The 15,341-nt window shown below is 50.9% G+C and overlaps 1 protein-coding gene across 3 annotated transcripts in view; it reads right to left on the bottom strand.

The window, feature by feature from the left end:
• PIK3CG (phosphatidylinositol-4,5-bisphosphate 3-kinase catalytic subunit gamma) overlaps positions 1 to 15,341 on the bottom strand; it is an 86,699-nt gene that overhangs the window by 27,666 nt on the left and 43,692 nt on the right. The gene's annotated exons all lie outside the window — the stretch shown is intronic.

Raw genomic sequence — 15,341 nt, 5'->3', positions numbered from 1 at the left:
CTTTATATTGGTCTAATAATGTATTACAGCGTATACAAAAATAAACACATATATGTTAGAAAGCAGAAAATTCAATTAGCTAATAGCAAATAAAGGACTGGAAATATACATGGGAGATTTACTGATTTAATAATGTTTTGGTTCCAAGTTACCAGGGCCACTGTCCTTTTCTCTGAAGAATGCCGGGGAATGGTACCTACTGAATGTGACCCTGAAACATTGATCTATAGATCTTACAGTAGTTAACCGACAAAGGCAGCAGCTGATTTCGAAATCCACTGCCCCGTGGCACTTGCCTGTGTGGCCGCCTCCTTTCTGCCGCCCTCCTGCTCCTTTTGGCATCCCAGCGTCAAATGACGCAGCGGACGTTACGAACGGGACGTCGCACGGCAGCGCATTGCCATGGAACCGTTACATCATTACGTCACTTGACATCGCAATGAGACGCCGTGTGACGCCACGTTCATGATGTCCGTGGCATCATTTGTTGCTGGGATGCCAAAAGAGCAGGGGGACAGCAGAAAGGAGGAGGCTGACACAGGCAAGTGCATTCCCGTTGGGTCTGATAGGCCCGAGAGTGCGGCAAAAGGATATGTTGGTGGACATTTTTGCTGTCCCCCAATTTTTCCGCCTTAGACCCGGGCCTAAAGGCTTAATGGGAAATCAGACTCTAGACAAAGGAATACTCTCAAGCATCAAATGCTTTTTGGTTTACACCTAAAACTTCTCAGCAGTGCCATGTAACTTCTAAAGAATTAGCAGCCAAATGTTTAGGTGAGTGTCAGTCTCAGCTACTGCCTGTACCTGACATTTTAAGCATATACTTTTACATCTTCATTCCTAAGACAGCAACATATTGACTATATGTTTTTCTGAGCAACAATTGATCATCTGTACATTTCTATGTACAGGCATACCCCGCTTTAAGTACACTCACTTTAAGTACACTCGCGAGTAAGTACATACCGCCCAATAGGCAAACGGCAGCTCACGCATGCGCCTGTCAGCACGTCCTGAACAGCAATACCGGCTCCCTACCTGTACCAAAGCTGTGCGCGAGTGGGGAGACTATAGAGCCTGTTACAAATGCGTTATTTACATCAGTTATGACGATTGCAGTACAGTACATGCATCGATAAGTGGGGAAAAGGTAGTGCTTCACTTTAAGTACATTTTCGCTTTACATACATGCTCCGGTCCCATTGGGTACGTTAATGCGGGGTATGCCTGTATAGTGTTTGTTGTGATATATTTATATAAATATATATCACAACACTATACAAGTAAAAATATAAGTACTATAAAAAAATATATATAATCACAACACTATATATATTAAATGAAAAGTTTTATTTTTTGCTCTGACCAAGCCATATTGCCATTCACGTGAATTCAACCCCATCTCCCTTTCTTCAATATAAATTTTGTTGAATGAACTACAACTGAATGATACAGGCATCTCTGTGCTTTAACATGGGCATTTTGTTTACAATTTAGAGTAGCCGGGCTCCCTTACCTCCGTTGCGGGAGTGGAGAAGGGGTGGCTACGGCTGTGTGCAGTTAGAGGGGCGACCGGGTTGCCGGATCTCCTCGACGGGACGCCGGTAAGGGTGCCGCCATTTTAGCATTGCTGCGCATGTGCAGAAGACAGCTAGAGCATGCGCAGAGCTTTCCCAGGTACGGCGGCCATCTTAGGTTAAGCTCCGCAGGGGAACTAAACTACCCAGAGTGCTCTGGGGCGGCCCGATCATGTGGGCAGTGTTAGCCAATAGGGCAGCTAGATTCACGGTGAGGAGACAGGAAGTTTGGCGCAAAGAAGCTTGCGCTGGCAGGTGGAGCCAAGACACAGAAGGGGAAGGTAGTGTCCGGGTGCCAGTGGCTTCCGGACTAGGCCAGATTGCCCCTTAGGTCCCATATAGGCCCCAACCACGATAAGCTTGTGGCTGCTACAGTTCAAGGCCCTCAGATAGGGATATTTCCCCAGTAGCCTTGATAGTGTTTGCATTAGTGACAGGACGCCACGTGGTGACTCGTGTTCTGGGACCAGACTACCCACGATATCGACTCTTAAAGGTGAGACCCTCCAACGGGAGTTCACCCCACGCAGATGCGGACGCCTTCGTTTGTTATTTGGCAGTACCCGGGTGCTGGGGCACCCGGGCAGGTACCACACCATACACTTTCGGGTGGGCCCTGACATAGGGGGAAACAGAGTTCAGGGATATTGGTGCCAACCACCCTGTGTACATTGGGGGGCACTCACTTGGTGTATTGGGGTGGCGTGTGATATATACTGTGGGGTACAGGTCACAAGTTATTGTTCAGCAAAGCGTTATTATATACCTGTGTGTGTATTTATTATTTGGGTTCCTGAAGGGGGCTTATCCCACTACACTGGGATCCCTCACAGGTGGAGGCATTGCACTGAGGCGAGGAAGAGATCACCCCAGGCTCCCTGTGGCAGAGGCTCAGGCCTTCTGGTAGCCAACAGGTAAAGGCAGTACAAATGGTTCCTTTAAGTACGGGGGGAAAGGGCTACATTAGTCAACATGGTATTTTGATATAATCATTGGCCAATTTGGATTTAAAATAGTAGTTCTACTGTTTCTGATTTCAAGAAACTGAAAATATGTTAAAGATCAGGTTAATGTAGATTCAAACATTTTATAAAGATTTGTTCAATATTTGTTACAAAAAACTAAAATATACAGTAGTGCTAAATGTCTATTTCTTTAAAATATCAAATACAACTCTAAGATTCAAATAAAAAAAGTCGTGGTAAACCTTTGCCCATCACACTTTGATCAATGGTCATAATGCTTTCTTCCACAATACTTTAGATATAAGTATTATGGCTGTGTAACATCAAAAGAGTCACATCTTAAGTGTCCTATCTAAAGTGTCTACAAGAGTTAATTTTGGAGTTGAAATTGGAGGTGAAGATTGGAGGAAGATCTGGACTCTGCATTACAACTTTGGCACTGTGAGACATTAACTTTTAACATCTGTGACTATTTGTACACTTTTATCCTCCATTACCTGTGAAGTCTCTCCTTTTGCATCTTACTATGACCTCCCTATTGCTTTTTCTGTTTACTGTTTCCTCGCTCCTTTGTGAATGTCTCTGTTCTCTCCAACTTCCCAACTCCCCACTGCACCATTATTTATACACCTCTCTCCCAACAAATTCTATACCCCGCAATAAAAAAACACCCACACAAATCCTCTATTCACACCCTCTATCTACTCCTTCCCGCTGCTGGGGATCTCCCCATAGCCTGAAGCCAGACATACACACATGTTCTCACTCATTCCTCCCTGCCACCTCTTCCTCTGTAAATGGTGTTAACCTTTTCATTTAACACTGACCTACCTTAAATCTCACCCCACAAATCAAGCATCCCAATAGCCTGCAATCATGGCTGTCATGGAACAGGAATACCCCTGTCTGCATTTCTGTCTCACCCCCCCCTTGTCCTTGCAGCCCTGCTTGTCAGCATGCTTAGTGGCAGCTGTATGTATTTGGTTCTACATGCAACTCCAATGCTTGTGTGATAAGACAGAGCCATTTCCCCCTTTCCAGCAGTCTGCTGCATTAAGATGCTACATTTTGCTACATGTTGCAGCTTCTCCAGGCACTCCTGTGAGTTGCCATGGCAGCCCCAGCCTTTCTCCCAAATGGGTTAGTCTGCTGTCTCCCCCTCTGTTCTGCCCACAGATGGTCTGTCCCCAGACTATCTGACACCCAGCATACACTGCTTCATCCTTTCCACCATTTCCCAGGACTCGTGAGTACCTATCTGTAAAACCCTGTAATGGTGCTGAAGGAGAATCTTTTCACCTCCCTTGATCACTGAGCACACACAGAGACACCTACACCTCTACACAAGAGACTGTACCTTATCCTGTTTTCCCTCAATAAAACCAAGAAAAGAAACAGATCTTGTCGTGCTTAGGAAAGAGGGCGAGTTGGCACTATCTGAGCTAAGACATAACCACGTGATCCTCTAGCTTCCAGAATAGTGAAAAGATAATCGTGTGCCTTACAGACACTTACAGGAGCTGCTACTCCAGACTCCGTTATACAGAGTGGCCTCTACAGCAGTACAAGCAAGCAGCTTACACAGCTATACAGAGCAACATCTATACTACACAAAGGAAGCACCAAGTAGCTAAAACTGCACACAGTCTGCAGCTTTCACAGACAACCAGTAGCTCAAACTGCACGGCAGCCTTGCAACAAACAGTGCTTCTCTCACAAACCTAATTGCCTTTTTCTCTATCTGAGTCCACCTGCTGCTCAGCTCCACAGTGAGGAGCCAACGGACATCTGTAAGTACAGCTACCGCAACGCTGCACGCTGCAGGACACCGCTCGGCATCATCTGAGACAGACGCCCATCGCTGACAAGGTAAAAGACCGCACGCCACACGCACTGGCAAAGGCCTACACACACCTACAGCATGGCAGAACTCAGAGCCTCACCAGACATCACGCAGGAAAGCGATCTCTCAGACACAGAGACCGCTGCGCATCTGCAACAGGCGCAGGCAGGCGCAAGGCCTAAACGGACAGTCACACTGACACAAAAGGCCCGCGAAAAATATGAGACTGACATTGAAGCGCACCGCGCTAAATTAGAGTTGGCCTGGGAAACCATCACACTTGGGATAGGCAATGTCGCCGGCACTGGTAACTATGTACAACAGCTCGAGCAGGCAATAACCCAATTGAAGATAGACCACTCACGCTACCAAGCACTGTCACAGGCATATTTCACCTATCTAACAAGAGCTAACACGGAAGATAGCATACGAGAGCGCGACCTTCAAAAGGCGATTGACCTAGAACGTAATGGCATCGCGCAAACCGCCATCACGGAAGCCGAGAGTAGGAGAAAAGACCTTTTGCTGGAAACTGCATCGCAGCGCTCAAGCACATCCAGACACTCATCAAGGTCAGCAAGATCAGTGCAATCTCACGCGTCTAGCGCGAGCGCTACCAAGGCGCGAGCCACAGCAGAGGCCGCACGTGCCAGGGCCGAATATGGTCGGAGAGAGGCAGCCGTAAGGGCAGAAAGGGCGCGCATAGAAGAGGAGGAGCAGGCCGCCTCCGCTGCCAATGCGCGTAGAAAGGCCGAATTAGACGCGGATCTAGAGGCTCTAAGCAAAGAAGAGGACGCCGCTGCCGCCATAGCCCAAGCCGAAGTCCTAGAAGCAGCTGCGAGACAGGACGGCGGGGAGCTACCGTACAGACGGATAGCTTCAGAGGATCCAGCCCAACGCACTGAAGACTACGTAAGGAGCCTCTTCAGTGTAAACACCAGCGCACCATCTCAACACGGAGGGAGTGACACCACAGACAACGAAGACTCGCTAGGACCACGAGGAGAAGACGCTGCTCCGTCAATGGCACACGCTGCCTGGGATAGCCACAGCCGCAACAGTGATCCACACGCCAGAGCGCACACGGATGCACCACAACAGGCTCGTAATCCAGGTACACCCACGCGGGAGAAAACAGCCCCTCACACTGGCCAGCAGCCATCACGCGTCCACGCCAAGGAAGAGGCGACCGCACAGACCGTCCCAGCAACTACCTCAGAACGGGGCAAACGCGCCGATGTCTCAGGTCTGACAGACATAGCCAAGTACATGATCCGGCGCGACTTGGTGCACGCAGGACTCATCAGCTTCGACGACCGCCCTGAGAACTACCGGACGTGGAAGTTCACGTTCAAAGACGCAATCGACAGCTTGGACTTCTCAGCAAGGGAAGAGCTCAACCTGTTAGTCAAGTTCCTGGGGAACGTATCCAGGGAGCAAGCGCAGAGACTTCGGACGGCAAACGCACATCAACCCCAAGTAGGTCTTGACCTAGTGTGGGAAAGGCTAGAAGAGTCCTATGGCAGCCCCGAAGCAGTCGAAGATTCACTCTTCAAAAGAATCGAGAGCTTCCCCAAGATCACAACTAAAGACTACTCGAAGTTACGAGATCTTGGAGACCTGCTGCAAGAACTGGAGTTCGCAAGGAAAGACCATTCTTTAATAGGTCTCAACGCCCTAGATTCAGCTCGTGGAGTGAGACCCATCCTGGAGAAGCTACCCTTCAACCTCCAAGAAAGGTGGCTTTCACAAGGCTCCAAATACAAAAGGGAGAAGCAAGTCGTCTTCCCCCCATTCTCATTCTTCGTGAGCTTCATCCGCGAAGCGGCAAGGACAAGAAACGATCCCAGTTTCATCTTAGGTACGCAAACCACATACAGTGCGAGCAGCCCGAAGAACGAGAGACCAGCGACGAGATATGGTAACCCCCAAACACCCATCTCGGCCCGCAGGACGGACGTGCCTCCCACGACCCAAACTACTCCCGATCAGTCGGTCGCCGGAGACAAGGAACCAAGGGACCCAAACAGGGAATGTCCCATACACAAGAAGCCACACCCACTCAACAAGTGCTTTGGGTTCAGGATGAAGTCCCTAGAGGAACGCAAGAGGTTACTTGGAGAATTCGGAGTCTGCTTCAAGTGCTGCGGTTCCACTACCCATCTAGCCAGGGACTGTAAGGAAGAGATCAAATGCACAGTGTGCGAGAGTGACAAGCACGTGACAGCGTTACACCCAGAGGCGATGACACTCCACCAACTCAAGAACCCATCCTCCATAGCGGAGCATGGCGGGGAGAAAGAAGGAGAGTCAACATCCGTCACATCTCAGCGCACTGAAGTTTGCGGAAAAGAAGGTGACAAAATGTCCTGCTCCAAAATATGCCTTGTCGCAGTGCACCCCCAGGGACAACCTGAGAAGGCTATTCGGATGTACGCAATCCTCGACGACCAGAGCAACCGATCACTGGTCAGGTCAGAGTTCTTCGACATGTTTAACATACAAGATGGTGCCTTTCCTTACACTCTCAGAACGTGCGCAGGGCAAATGGACACCACAGGGAGAAGAGTGAATGGCTACACCATATGCTCAATAGACGGCAAAGTGAACATGCCCCTTCCCACACTCATCGAGTGCAACCACATGGCCACAAACAGGGACGAGATACCCACACCAGACGTGGCACTCCATTACCCCCACCTCAAAGGAATAGCCAACCACATCCGGCCGGTGGAACAAGACGCCAAGATCCTGCTGCTGCTCGGTAGGGACATCATGAGAGTACATAAAGTCCGTAAACAGCACAACGGACCCCACAACGCGCCATACGCCCAAAGACTCGACCTAGGATGGGTGATAGTGGGCAACTCGTGCACTAACAAATAGCACGGGCAAGACTACGTCGATGCCCTCAGAACGGAGGTGACAGAATGTGGACACACATCTTTCTCCGAACCATGTCTTGGCCATCTCCAAGTGACCAAAGGGCCAAGTGAAGAGAAAAGACAAGGTCATACCCCTGAGACCAACAAAGACATCCCCACGCCGACGGGATGCGACAATGGCTTAGGATGCTCAGCAGTCCAGACAGCCAAGGATGATGACTCGACTCCACCGAAGGAAGAGAGTAAACTCCCAAAGGTGACCGACAAAGGGATCGTCCTAAAAACAACAAACAATCAGACAATACTCCCGCGAGCAAGGGCACAATTAAGACGTACAGTTGTTCCTCTCCACAGAGTATCAAGCAACAGAGCAACCAATTGCCACGGCTGGCATAGCCGCAAAAGATTGCGCCCCACAGGCGAAGCCACAGTGTCAAAAAGACTGTTCGTTCAAACACGTAAGAGGGGACAGTTGCAGAGACATTTCCCAAAAGGATTTACAAGGACAAAAGAGACTGTTCTTCGTCATGTCCAGGGAGAAAACAACCTCCCGATGGTAGTCAACAAAGAAACACAAAAGCGTTTCACCAAACTACACGGAGACGTTCTCGTGCAAGAGAAATGTACCGATGGACTACGGTGCACAGCGTTCCAGACGACAAGGAACGATGACAAGCATACACCATCAAGGGAAGATAGAGCATTCCTGAAGTTAACAGTCAAGGAGCTCTCTAAAGACGGACTAAGCAGTCGGGTGACTCCGCTAGCATTCCGTTCACCAAGGAGGCGCTTCCCAAACAATGGAGAACATGCCGTCTCTAGGTTCACCTCGCACCTCTGCGGCCTACAAAGGGAACCAGAGACCAAAAACAACTTTGTGGTCTTCATCCAGAAGATATTCTTTACCGGCCACGCAAAGCCAGCACCTCTAATGGAGGAAGGCGAAGAATGTCGGTATCTCCAATCACCTGGGGCCTACCACCCTCAGGAACCCGATCAAATTCGGGTAGTGTTCAACCCTAGCGCTCAACTCCAGGGAGTCTCCCTGAACGACACCCTCCTCACTGGACAAGACTTGACGATCAGTCTTCCAGGGACATTAATCCGCTTCCGCAAGGAACCTAAAGCCATCTCCTCCCGCCAAACGCCAGGTGATGGGATGACAAACTACCATGACTGGCACATCCACGAGGTGATGCACTCTGTAGAGAAAGCTACAGAGTCAAAGGGACTGTTCTCTCACAAAGTCGAAAGGAAACAGTGCCAGAGACTTTCACAGAAAGACATTGTGGTGAAACCAGCAAACCTGGAGAGGTTCATCCATCCAATATCCTTTGCTAAAAGACTTTGCCAAGGGATTTCAACACCAGTGGTGCCGGCCGGTATCACCTCGTTGTGGACATGGACTTTGCATTATTATGTTGTTATGTTGTATGCATTGCACATATGTTCCACATAGCCTACCATATAGTGGTATCTACAGATACCAGACGGGGAGTGTCATGGAACAGGAATACCCCTGTCTGCATTTCTGTCTCACCCCCCCCTTGTCCTTGCAGCCCTGCTTGTCAGCATGCTTAGTGGCAGCTGTATGTATTTGGTTCTACATGCAACTCCAATGCTTGTGTGATAAGACAGAGCCATTTCCCCCTTTCCAGCAGTCTGCTGCATTAAGATGCTACATTTTGCTACATGTTGCAGCTTCTCCAGGCACTCCTGTGAGTTGCCATGGCAGCCCCAGCCTTTCTCCCAAATGGGTTAGTCTGCTGTCTCCCCCTCTGTTCTGCCCACAGATGGTCTGTCCCCAGACTATCTGACACCCAGCATACACTGCTTCATCCTTTCCACCATTTCCCAGGACTCGTGAGTACCTCTCTGTAAAACCCTGTAATGGTGCTGAAGGAGAATCTTTTCACCTCCCTTGATCACTGAGCACACACAGAGACACCTACACCTCTACACAAGAGACTGTACCTTATCCTGTTTTCCCTCAATAAAACCAAGAAAAGAAACAGATCTTGTCGTGCTTAGGAAAGAGGGCGAGTTGGCACTATCTGAGCTAAGACATAACCACGTGATCCTCTAGCTTCCAGAATAATGGCTATTGTCCCACACTCAGTCACTCCTACCACCCATTGTGACCAAGCGCTGCCATCTACAGCACTTTTCTCCCTCACCTACTGTCTCAGTAAGTTTCCCATTAAACCTCTTAGATTGTAAGCTCTTCGGGGCAGGGATTTCCTTTCCTATTGTCTGATTTTGCTGCACTTATTGTATAATTATAATTCCCTGTACTGTATTCTTTGTGAAGCGCTGAGTACACTTTTGGCGCTATATAAATAAAGACATACAATACAATACAAAACAAAGAGTACCTCTGCAAATGCAAATTAGTTTAAGGTTTTGGATGTTTGGTGTTGTACAGTAGAAAATGTGGAGAAACTATAATTGTACATGTAGCGGTCATGTAAAATGCCTACAGTCATCTCTCCTGTTGGCAGTAAGGCCTGGTAAGTGTGGGCATGCCAGCAGTAATTATGGAGGTTTCCCCTCACACCCTGGTGGGGTGCCCTGTGTATGGCTGGGACTGGTCACATGCTCTGACTCCATGGTTAGTGATGTCAGAGGTGTGTCAGCCTCAGAAGCTTACATAAGGCACAGCACTGTGTTTAAAAGTTAGTTCTGCTGAGAGGAGGAGGGTTAGTTCAGTTGAGGAAGAGTTCCAGCTCTTGTCAGAGCTGAGGAAGGCGTTCAAGTTCTATCAGAGTGTCAGTTATGTTATAGTAACTCCATGGGAGGCTGTGTCCAGGGACCTGGCACAGGATAGTGATTCCTGAGGGAATAAGTGAATCCCTGATCTAGGTGATATACCTATCTAAAGGGAGCACGGGCGAGATGATCGGCTGAATATACCCATTGTGGAGGGCAGCTATGCCCACCGTGACAATAAAGATGGAGCTGATCAGAGAAACCCCTGTGTGTGAGAGTCCAATGATTACACAGGAGGTTGCACCACCGAGGAGTTCCTCGTCAGGATCATCCCCATGCGGACGCAGGGACCCTGGTGAGGTGGAGGCGCTGCACTGGAACTAGGTGAGACTCAGCACACTACCTCAGCTGCCTGTCTGACGGGTCCTCCCCACACACCATCATGCGGGAGACTCAGGAGTCCTGTAGCCAACAGGTGCACCATCAGGCATATCTACACTGTAATGGGGTCCGGTTAGACCACAGGGGCCAATGTGAGATTGGGTGGGTCAGGCCGGGCCAGAAATACCGTTACATTTGGAGGCGATCTGCTGTGATCAGATCTGTCATCAGGACAGGCTCTAGCTAGGCACACTGGGAAACAGGGAGAGTGTCTGCTGCCACTCTGTGCTGAGTAGGGACGGACCTAGGGGTGGTCAGGGGGCTGACGGGATTTTGTCAGTTCGCAGGGACAACCTAGGGGCCTGAAAGGAGTGAGGGGTTTGGAGCCGGGCTATAGCTGACCGAGTCACCTTGAGGCAGTGCTAGTTGGTAGGATGCCAGAAGGGATAGCCTGTTAACTTGGTCAGGAGTCCTGGAGAGGGTCTGCGCTAGGCTGACCAAGACAGGTAGACGCCCCAAGTACTGCATGGCAGAGCCAGAGTACCTAGCCCATTCCAGACACTCACCGTAGGGAGCACAGACTGGGAGGAAGGAGCCACAGCAGACACTGAGAGAGTGAGCCTAGCCTGAGGTAGTGCAACACTGGGTCACACCTAGATAAGGTACACATGTGGTGGTGCATCTGAAGCTGATCTTTATTGTACCGGTGTGGTGGCTGCCCCGCAGAGTGGAGCCCCATGTACGACAACTGTTACGAGAGAGTGGAGGATCCGCGTGGTGCGGAGAACATGAAATGGCAGACAGAGGCTGATGGGGAGGGCACCCGTGGCGTGCAACCCACTGAAGAGCAGACTGTCGCCGAGTTGTCATTGACCAGGCTGCTCTGGAGCGGAGCGAAGGCTATGGCTGCCCCGTTTTTATCCTGTATGGGACAGCGAGGGGCCACCCTTGAAGAGTGTGAAGAAATTGTTATAATTGGGGGAGAACCCCGTGAGGAGAGCAAACAGATGGACTTTTTGGGCTCAAAAGTCAACCAAAATGGCGGTTCCCGCTTGCTAGGGAAACCGCATGGGACAGTTACAGAACATGTGGCTGGTGCAGGACTTGCAAAAAGTTGGCCGGGAATGGCGCGAACAGCAGAGCCCCGCCCTAAAGGGGGGCATGGCGCGAAAGCTATGGCTGCGCCGGGATGGACAGTGACTAATTCAGCCCCTGTGCTGAGTCAACCGTTGAGTTTATGGGACCCTCCCCTGATTTCTACCAGGGGGAGTGACTATCAACTATGGCCTGTGGGGATGCACCCACTGGGCCCAGGGACTGATATTCAGACGGCGCCACTACAGAAAGTAGTTCCGGCCGTGGAAGAGCCGTGCAAAAAGGATGGTTATCTTGCACGAAGGGCGGCTGCCAGGAGAAGGCGGGAACTAGCCGCGGGAAAAGACCCCCACCCTTGTGGGGAAATTGGCGCGAAAACGCTAACCGCGCCCACCAGGACTGAGAAAGGTGCGGCCTTAATTAAGGGGCATGATATTCCCCTGTGGGACCCGCCCATTATTGCAACCCCTGGGGGCGGGTTCCAGCTCTGTCAAAGAAGGGAGGAGCCGAAGCAGGGAGTGGCGGATCCGGCAACTTCCATCAGTCAGTTGCGAGGAACCACTGAGAAGGAGAGACCTGTACAGGAAGTGGCTCCTGTAAAGAGAATGGCCTGCTCCTCCACTGTGGGCACAATGGTCTCTACACAGCCCTACTCAGTGCCCGGCGGGGTGCTAGTAGTGAGGGTGGCCAATACCGAGACGGTGGTTGGGCTATGCCTACAATGCGGGCTGCCCGGAGGCACGGTCAACACGGCGGCACGTTGCCCTCATTGCGGGACTTTGTACCTGTGGCCTATGCCCACATTCATTCCTATACAGCCTGCTGACCCCCCGGTGGACGTGACAAGGCGCTCCGCCGAGTCCCCGGGCGCGCTATGGCTCAACCGCGCGAGTCCCGGAACCAAGGGACTGGAGCCGGTCAAGTCGGCTGGGTCACTGGCGATTGAGGCGGCGGAATCAACCCCCGCGTTCGGGGAAAAGAGACTGTCACCCCGCCCGGAGACCCCTAAGTCCGGGCGAGGGGATTACTCAGACGAGGACCTCCGTGAGCTGGCGGTAGTAAAAACGGAGCTGAAAAGGCATACCGGGAGAACGACACCCCGTGGGGTGAGTGGCAGGACGTCCCCCGCAGATCGGCGATCCGACCGACGGAGTCCCGCCATCCCAGGACCTGGCGGAGACGGGAGAGAGACGCCTACACCCCTGCGGACGGGTAAGCCAAGCAGCCCTATTACTTACTTGGTTGCAGCAGACGGCGAAGCGCTGGAAGGGCCGCGCCAGGCCCAACGCGCACGTGGAGAGACGGCATCACTTCCGGTGGCGACGACGGAGCAACCGGATGTCGTCATAGAGGAAGAGATCCCGCATGGGGGTCCCACGCGAGATGGCGACGCTTCCGGTTCCGGGGAGGACGTCACTTCCGGTGGCGACGGCGGAACCCAGGAAGAAAAAGCAGCGACGCTTCGGCGATCGGGGGAAGGTCCCCGATCACTTACAAGGCCCAGAAATTGGAGAGACGATCTCAGGACTGAGGAGGGTGAGACATCATCCTTGGACCAGTCTACGGACAGCCAGGAGCGGGTCGTAACCCCGTGGGGTCCCGTTCCGTGCCCCTATGCCCAAACCCCCGCCATAGTTAATACCCCTACCCCCATCACACGGTCACCGGGTTCACCGCCTAGCCTGGAGTACGTGGACAATTCACAAGGGGGAGAGGGAAGACGGACTGGGGAAAGACAGCGCAGTGGCGCTACGGAGGGCGATTCACGGGGAGGGGGAGAATTGAGGGTAGCGGATACAGCACCCCAACCGGCAGTAAAGGCTCCGGGGTCCTCGAGGTGGTTCAACTCGCAATCCACAAGGTCGTCAGGGGTATTTTCATTTGACGACGACAGGGAACCAGGACCTAACCCATTTAAGGAGACCCGGTGGTGGGCCCCGTTATTTGAAGGGTACTCCGCGTGGATGGACCGTACTCGGTTCCTCATCCGGCGGGAGGACGTGGTAGATTTCTGGTGGAAAGAGGGAGAGTTTACACCCGAGCAGAGGGACAGGGAATTACAGAAGAGGTGGTTCCAGCTGGAGCGTAGAGACATAGCGCCCATGGGTCCCGACACACTGTCAGATCCAGTCGATCCTGATGAGCCCCTATCATGGGTATTACCTGGGAGGGCAGGTAATGCTGATCTGACCAGGGTCAGTAGGGCGGAGAGGGCTATAATAGTCAAATATAAAAAATCCCATGGGTTGGAGTATCCCTATGTTCCGGAGCCCCTGATGGATGAAATTGAGGACAATAGGGAAAAGTGGCTCCAAGAGACTATAGAGCTGTATTTAGTCAATAGGGGGAGCGCCATTGTAGGTAAGAAGGCGGAAGAAAGGATAGACACCCTGATGCGAGTGTGGAGCATAGGGAGAAATGTTCACAAACATAGGGTGACCTATATGCCAGAGAGAGGATCGCCTAGGCATTACTATGTCACGGTCCTGGATATGGGTAACAGGGAGGTGAGGAAACCCGACCCAGATCACTATTTTTAGGGTGTACTAACGCATCACGCGGGTCTGTGGCTGCTGGTCGGGGCGGGCTTGGCGGATGACTGTATTCATGTGTACTGCATTATGAGGAAATTTGTGTGATGTTAATTATGTTTTCCGTTACAGTGCTTCCTGGAAAGAGGTATAAAAATTTAGGTCCCAGCGAGGACGATGGGATTCACCAGGGGGAGAATGTAGCGGTCATGTAAAATGCCTACAGTCATCTCTCCTGTTGGCAGTAAGGCCTGGTAAGTGTGGGCATGCCAGCAGTAATTATGGAGGTTTCCCCTCACACCCTGGTGGGGTGCCCTGTGTATGGCTGGGACTGGTCACATGCTCTGACTCCATGGTTAGTGATGTCAGAGGTGTGTCAGCCTCAGAAGCTTACATAAGGCACAGCACTGTGTTTAAAAGTTAGTTCTGCTGAGAGGAGGAGGGTTAGTTCAGTTGAGGAAGAGTTCCAGCTCTTGTCAGAGCTGAGGAAGGCGTTCAAGTTCTATCAGAGTGTCAGTTATGTTATAGTAACTCCATGGGAGGCTGTGTCCAGGGACCTGGCACAGGATAGTGATTCCTGAGGGAATAAGTGAATCCCTGATCTAGGTGATATACCTATCTAAAGGGAGCACGGGCGAGATGATCGGCTGAATATACCCATTGTGGAGGGCAGCTATGCCCACCGTGACAATAAAGATGGAGCTGATCAGAGAAACCCCTGTGTGTGAGAGTCCAATGATTACACAGGAGGTTGCACCACCGAGGAGTTCCTCGTCAGGATCATCCCCATGCGGACGCAGGGACCCTGGTGAGGTGGAGGCGCTGCACTGGAACTAGGTGAGACTCAGCACACTACCTCAGCTGCCTGTCTGACGGGTCCTCCCCACACCATCATGCGGGAGACTCAGGAGTCCTGTAGCCAACAGGTGCACCATCAGGCATATCTACACTGTAATGGGGTCCGGTTAGACCACAGGGGCCAATGTGAGATTGGGTGGGTCAGGCCGGGCCAGAAATACCGTTACATACATAAAGGGAAACAATGAATACTCTTCCCTTGATATTTAATTCTTAAAACATATATGAAAGTTGAAAACAAATACTAACTGTCTCCAACGTTTTTAAAATCTAGAAGGGGTGAAAGTATTGCTCAAATTGATAATTTGCGTGTCTCCTTCAGACTTTGTGGAAGCAAAAAATGTCAATTTTCTATTGTATTTTCATTAACCTCTTGTTACCGTTTGTGTTTATCAGACTTGTAATAATTTTTCAACCCCACAATTTACTATTATTTTTTTTAAATCTTTTGCAGGTTGATTTACAAAACAAAGAGTTATATAATCCACAGAGCAAGG

The sequence above is a fragment of the Ascaphus truei genome, chromosome 5, assembly GCF_040206685.1.
Source record: "Ascaphus truei isolate aAscTru1 chromosome 5, aAscTru1.hap1, whole genome shotgun sequence".
Classification (NCBI taxonomy): Eukaryota; Metazoa; Chordata; class Amphibia; order Anura; family Ascaphidae; genus Ascaphus; species Ascaphus truei.
The sequence above is the reverse complement of the archived record's forward strand: the minus strand, read 5'-3'. Positions and strand labels throughout refer to the sequence as shown.